Here is a 4786-nt window from a genome sequence, read left to right as displayed (position 1 = left end):
GTTATCCTACTCCCATTCTTCAACTTTGTAACATTTTTGTGAATATTAAAATACATCAACTACGTATTCTATGGGGATTATTTTTTACCTTCTAGAATTATGCCATTATGTTCTTTACTTACATATTAGCTACTTCCTAATTTATCGTACTACTTAGAGAAACTGCACAAATAAGTTAAATGTTTTGCTATCTTAAAGAGTCCATTTTAACAGTTATCCTAACATAGCCCTAAATCCATTTATCAGAGCCGCTAAAGCCTACACAGTTTGGTACGTTGTTTTGTTTTCCATCTTTGCCCAGTCTGCTGTCAGAGCGACAGAAAGGAGGAAATGAGAAGCAGGGGACCCGGACGCTTCACAATCTGGATTATCTCTGACTTTTCTCTAAGAGTTGGTTAAGCCCAACTTGATGTTGCTCTTGGTTGCACTGTAGAAAATGGAAAGAGGAGAACTATTTTGTTCTTAAACCCTGTAAGTCCTATTTATTCTTTTAGAGACTGTTGTGATGATTAGAATTTAACCTTTTATTCCCAAAGGATTTGATTGGCAATGATGATGATGGTAATCGTCTTCATTCTTGTCAGACTTGAATGTCTTCTCTTTCCAAGTTAACCCTGTTTTCTTATCCCCTTTGTCTCCAACTTCTAGGATGTTCTTTGTACTCTGTTACAATTTTAGCAGCAAGTCAACAATTTGTATTGAGTGCCTGCTCTTTGGCTGACTCTGTTCTATATTCTAGGGATACAGATCTAGTGAGGAAGACAAATATGTATAGAGTTTCACTAAAAGTAAAATATCTCTCCTCCGATCCTGCTTTCTTCAAGCTTCCATCCCTTCAGACTTTTCTTTCTTGGGGCAAGTTCTCAAAATGGTAGCCTGCAATAGCAGCTTCTCGTTCCTAAGATCTATTCATTATTAACCCCATTCAGTTTGGCTTTTGCCCTTTCTACTCCCCAAAACTGCCCACTTAAAGATGTACTCTAAAATGAACACAGTCATTTTCTGTATGGATTTAATTCTGGCCCCTTGACGTTATATTTTCTTGGACACAACTGCTATTACACTGACCCTGATTTATCTCTAAGCCAGAAAATGGGGAAATACGGCAAATGGCTCATTGAGAGTGCATTTTTTTATTATTTTCATTAATAAAATGGTTGTAGGCTTCATTTTTTAAATTTTATGTGGTATAAATTTTGATACAAGTGCCAAATATTCATAAATAGAATCCAGCAATACTTTGAATGAACATGAGCAAATAGACTCTATTCCAGAATTAGAATGACATTTCCTATAAATAAATATAACACTAAAAAAGATACTTAAAGGCCAAAGGTATAGTTAAAATTAAGCAAATTATAAATGATCATTTTAATAGATGACCAATAGACTTGGATAAAATCCAGCAACGTGTATGTGTGTGTACTGGTTTATGTATTTTTTTGCTGGTTTGTATATGTGTATATATAAATATATAAGTTTAGATAATATATATTTAAATTGGAACAGAGGAATTATTTTTGAACATAATAAAGATTATAACACTAAATCAAGAACATTATGTTTACTTGTTGGAAAAATGCTAAAGCACCTTTTATATAAGTTTATGTAGAATGTTCTTTTTGTCTATAATATTTCCCGTTGGATACCTGGTACAGAGTAGGTGCTCAAATTTACATGACTAAATGAAAAAAAAGAAAGAAAACAATGAAAGGACCATTGTCTTAAAATAAGCAAGTATTGTGGTAATATTTACATTTCGATTTTCAAATAACATGTTACTTGGAGTCCATCTGGCTTTCTGTTGAAGATGTTTTCTCACTGGAGTCAGAATTTTCTGACTCTAAGTTTAGATTCTAAAACATCAAAACCTTACAAATTTTAATTAAAATTAGCTAAAGTTCTATCGTTTCAATCTCTTGTGAGAATTCAAATAGAAATAAAGATTTAAAAAAGTAAGATCTCTCATGTCCCCTTCATACCTGCCTAGTGGGAGAGGTACAAGTGAGGACAGAGTGGGGAAGAATAAGCTATGCTTTAAATCACATGTTATAATCCATAGTATTCTTGGTTTTTTTTTTATGTTAAGCATATAAAAAATTCCCTTCTTTTGGACAGACATTTAGCAGTGGTTTTTATGGAAATACCTTCCTTTACCATACAGCTGTGTAAAAAACAAAATTTAGCCAGCCATCTAATCTTTTTAACTTGAATACTGTGTTTGAAAAGATGCAAAAGCAGCAGGATTGTGTATATTAATAATAATTCAGGAAACCTTTATACTATCCTATTATACATATATAGATAGAAAGTAGAAAATCAGTTAAATGGAAGACTATAGTTGTCAGATCATTACAAACATTACATTTGTGATTTGCTTTATACTCTTGTGATAAGACTTCAAACATGTCAAACGAACAGAACTGTCTCCTTATTTCTTACATAAATCAAAGCATCTTCCTTCCCCTCAACCTCAGGTTGGCCCTGTGTACCCTGAAAGGAAGTTGCACTTTACTGCCAAGTTGTCACTTTTAATACCTAACCATCTTGTTGAAGTCTGGCTCTTAATATTCTATCAAAGAAAACAGCGTTTCTCTACTAGCAAAAAAACAAAATTTCTCCCCTTTTGGTTAGATTTTTATAAATCCTTAAAAGAAAACTTTAAGTAAAAATGTGTGTGTGAGTGTGTTTGGGTCTTTGTCTTGAAGTAGTATAAAATTTTATTTAAAATGAAGGTAAAATGAATTATGGCCTACAGTATAAATACAGTTAAATAGCAACATAAAAGAAAACAAATACTCCCCATCAGCAAAGTTCTAAACAAAATGTTCAAATAAAAATGTTACTCTAAAATATGTAATAATAGTTTCTTGATAATATTGATGCTAAAGAACTTTAGGATCCTGAAATTAAAACATGTTGAATTAATAAATTATATACCACATAGTGTATTATTGAGTGTATTTCTTTATTCTGTTTTACCATTAATAATCAATTTATGAGATTTTAAAATTCCTGATTAAATGCATCTTCAAAGATAATTTTGAACCTCCATTGTAGAGTAGAAAGATTTTAAACAAGCTGTTTATTCTAAAAAAGACAAGTAGTTACACCCTACAATCTATAACTTCAGTGTAATCTCATTTATATCTACATCTAATGACGAGGTACTGAATGTGATTACATGGTAATTGAATAAACTTTTTTTTTTTTTGAGACAGAGTCTCACTGTGTTGCCGAGCCTGGAGTACAGTGGCACATTCTGAGCTCATTGCAGCCTCGACCCCCTCCAAGCTCAAGCGATCTTCCCACCTCAGCCTCCCAAGTAGCTGGGGCTACAGGCATGCATGGCCACACCTGACTGATTTTTGTATTTTTTGTAGAAATGGGGTTTCACCATATTGCCCAGGCTGCTCTCAAACTCCCGGGCTCAAGCGATCTGCCCACCTTGGCCTCCCAAATTGTTGTGATTACAGGTGTGAGCCACTCTGCCCAGCTAAATGAACTTCTTTTAATTCAAAATCTTTAAAAACAGAAAACTCATTAAAAACAGAAAATTACTCTGACAAATTTAATAAAGCTGTTTAATAATGTCAATTAAAACACAGTTAAATAAATTGGAGAAATTACTCATATTACAACTTATTTAAGGAGAGTTTAATTTTATAAAATAAATTTCAAATGAATAGATTATTAGAATAACCAAAATATTCCTCTTTTTCTCTGACAAACTTCTCGATACACAGATGACTATGCATGGTTTTCCTAGTGGGTTTTTTTTTTTTTTTTTTTGTAACCAATAAGTAAATTACTAAGTAAATAATAAACTGTATTCCTAACCATTAGAGTTATATTCATATTTGATTGTTTAATATTTGAAAATGTGCTTTCCGACTATAGATTAAGGGATCTATTGAAACATTTACTTCATCTACTTTCTATTAGTGAAATATAACCTTTTTCATTTTCTTATATTCATGGCTAAGAAGGCAACTTGTTACTGAGTACTCAAATACCTGTGTAATGAGGCTGAACGCTGTAGCTCACACCCGTAATCCCAGCACTTTAGGAGGCCGAAGCAGACGGATCACCAGAGGTCAGGAGGTTGAGACCAGCCTGGCCAACATGGTGAAACCCTGTCTTTACTGAAAATCCAAAAATTAGCTGGGCTTAATGACGCCTACCTGTAGTCCCGGCTACTTGGAAGGCTGAGGGAGAAGAAACACTCGAACTTGGGAGGCTGAGAGGCTCAGTTGAGATCAGGCCATTGCACTCTTGCCTGAGCGACAGAGTGAGACTCCATCTAAAAAGAAAATTGTGTAATGCATGATGATATGCAGTCTTCTTATCTGAGCTCATGATTTCTTTTTTTTTTTTTTTGTAAGAAATGGGGTTTCACCTCTTGCCCAGGTTGGAATGCAGTGGCGTGATCTCAGCTCACTGCAACCTCTGCCTCCCGAGCTTAAGCGATTCTCCTGCCTCAGCCTCCCAAGTAGCTGGGATTATAGATGCCCACCACCATGCCTGGCTAATTTTTGTATTTTTAGTAGAGAGAGGGTTTCACCATGTTGGCCAGGTTGGTCTCGAACTCTTGACCTTATGATCCACCCACCTCAGCCTCCCAAAGAGCTGGGATTACAGGCATGAGCCACCATTCCTGGTCTAGAATTTTTTTTACATAAAAATGTTTGCCAGCCATATACTAGTGTGGGCACATACTAATTATTCCATACAAAAAATCATTACCTCGTTTGCATGAGGCTGTAATTATATTTATCAGATAGCA

At 34.4% G+C, this 4786-nt stretch overlaps 1 protein-coding gene across 6 annotated transcripts in view; it reads left to right on the top strand.

The window, feature by feature from the left end:
• The window catches only part of CEP126 (centrosomal protein 126), a 100490-nt gene that overhangs the window by 1452 nt on the left and 94252 nt on the right, over positions 1 to 4786 (top strand). The gene's annotated exons all lie outside the window — the stretch shown is intronic.

The sequence above is a fragment of the Sapajus apella genome, unplaced genomic scaffold, assembly GCF_009761245.1.
Source record: "Sapajus apella isolate SASKATOON/1434 unplaced genomic scaffold, GSC_monkey_1.0 scaffold34, whole genome shotgun sequence".
Classification (NCBI taxonomy): domain Eukaryota; kingdom Metazoa; phylum Chordata; class Mammalia; order Primates; family Cebidae; genus Sapajus; species Sapajus apella.
This window is presented reverse-complemented; position numbering and strand designations above follow the sequence as displayed.